A 2629-nucleotide genomic window follows, 5' to 3' on the forward strand; every position below is an offset into this window, starting at 1 on the left:
CCTCCTCCCCCGCCGGCTTCGAGCTCTGCTGCTGCGTCGACTGGCCAGACTAATGCCCCCACGACGATACCACCCTCGCAGGCCGTCGTCTCTGTGGTGGCGCCGGCCTCGCAGACTGGTATCGCTGCCGTGGTCGAATCCCAACCTCCTGTGGCGGGTCAAATGCCTTCTACCCAGCTCGCCAAAAGACCTTCTGCTTCCCGAGCTCAGAAGCTAACCATCTCCACCCATATGGATTCGTATGTGGTGGATAATGCTGCCGGTCCTCACGGATCTAAGCTGATCTCGGATGTAATGTCCCGGATCGGCCAGAGCTACGGCAGTTTCGAGGCTCCTCAGTGGCAGTGTCTAACTGGCACTCGGGACCGCACTGTCCTGTACGAGAAGAGTATCGAGCACACTGCCGCGGTAAGTATCCTTCTATATTCCCTTTGCTTACATTCATACTGTCTCGAGGCTAATGATGGTTTCTTCCTTTTTTCAGGCTCTTGCTTTCACTGCCCAGCTCAATTACGAGCTGAACAACAAGATCCATTCGAGCAGGACCCTCGCCCAAGAGGAGAGGGACCTCCACCTTAGAGCGAATGATGACCTAAAGGCGGCGAATACTAAGCTCAAGGCAGTGGTTAAGGAGCGTGAGGAAATGGCCAAGGAGCTCGGAAAGCTGAAAAACGAACTCGAGGAGCAAAAGAAAGATAACATCCAGCTTCGGGAGACCAATAAGAAGCTCGAGGAAGATAAGGCCGTCACCCTCGACCTTATGGAGGATATCAAAACCCGCCTTACTGCCGAGTTCAAAGAAAAGAAGGAAACGGCGGTCGATTCGGCCATGTACCGGATGTGGGCCTATAACGAAGAACTGGACACCAGTTTTTTGGGTCCCCACGAGGCGTCCTTCCTCGAACGATGGAATGCTCGGCACGAGAAGGAAGAGGCTGAACGGCTCGAGAAAGAGAAGGCTGAGCAGCTCGAGAAGGAAAAGGCTGCTCCGGGTACCGTTTCGGAGGGAGCTCAGGAGGATAGTCATGCTATTCGTCCTGAGGGGTCCGGTGCCACTGAGAAGGCCAAGGAGACTCCTCTTCATTGAGTCTGACCTCGGGGAGATCAGTCATTGGGGCTGCGTCCTCTTATGTAATTATTGTGAATTACGCCCATGGGGCTGATACAATTTCTTTCGCTAATTTAATTTTTTACATGCTTTACATTTCTTGGCTCGAAATATTTTGCACATTCTTATAATTGATGAACTCGTTTATGTTTATTTATGCATACAAACATAGTTTGGATTTTAGGCTCGAAATTCGATGCATTCATGCATAGTTTATTCGGATTATCCGTTTCCGACCTCGTTATTTATCAAGGTCGGATATTACTCCAACCATGAACTCGAAAGTACTTATATGGTATGTAATATGAATGATTTGGTTATATCTTTTTTTTAGTTACTCTTCCTCATCCTCAGTATTTTAGCTCCGAGGTTAAGAGTTCGAAACTATATTTCTAAGATATTCCAGCCTCGACTTTGACTTATCTCGCAATAGGTTTAGGCTCCCATTTATCATCGATCGATAATTTGGCTGGTTTGTTCCAAACCTGTTGTGTCTACACATCTGGTTAACTCCAGATATTTAGGTTTTGATGGTTCGGTTATATCCGAACTATCTAAGCTCGCGCATTTGGTCATGTCCAAATACTTTGTGTTTGATAATTCGGTTATGTCCGAACTATCTAATATCGCGTACTTAGTTATATCCAAATACTTTATGTATATTTTTTATTTTTTAAGCTGGTGGTATGTATACCAATGATGCCCCCTTAATATCCTATGAGTGTGATCATAGGTTATTAAATTAAGAGAGATTGCAAAAATAAAAATAAATTACATGTGAAACAAAGTAAACCCTTTATTTGAAATTCAAAAACAAACTAAATACAGAAAATCATGGTTACAGGCGACACTTTCTACACTATTGATAATATGGTCTAAGGTGTTCGCCATTCCATGCTCGAGGTATCAGGCTCCCATCTAATCTCGCAAGTTTGTATACGCCCGGTCGGATGATTGACTCTATCTGGTATGGTCCTTCCTAGTTCGGCCCGAGCACCCCAGCTGTTGGATCTCGGGTTGCTAAGAATACTCGTCTCAAAATCAGGTCTCCCACTCTGAACTTTCGGTCTCGAACCCTCTTATTGAAATATCTCGTGGTCCGTAGCTGGTAAGCAGCATTTTTCAGCTGAGCCTCTTCCCTTTTTTCTTCGATCAAGTCTAGGGTTTCTTCGAGCTGAGTATGATTGGAATTTTGGTCGTAAATCTGAGTTCGAATCGTTGGAATTTCGACCTCAATGGGCAACATTGCCTCGTAGCCGTATGCTAGAGAAAACGGGGTATGCCCAGTTGATGTCCGAGCTGTAGTTCTATATCCCCAAAGGACTTGGGGTAATTCCTCAGGCCATCGTCCCTTTGCTTCTTCCAACTTTTTCTTCAAGGAACTCTTGAGAGTTTTATTAACGGCTTCGACCTGACCGTTCGCCTGAGGGTGAGCCACTGACGAAAAGCTCTTTATTATACCGTTCTTGTTACAAAAGTTGGTAAATAAGTCGCAATCAAACTGGGTTCCGTTGTCAGACA

This window comes from Humulus lupulus, chromosome 1 (assembly GCF_963169125.1).
Source record: "Humulus lupulus chromosome 1, drHumLupu1.1, whole genome shotgun sequence".
In the NCBI taxonomy this organism is placed as follows: domain Eukaryota; kingdom Viridiplantae; phylum Streptophyta; class Magnoliopsida; order Rosales; family Cannabaceae; genus Humulus; species Humulus lupulus.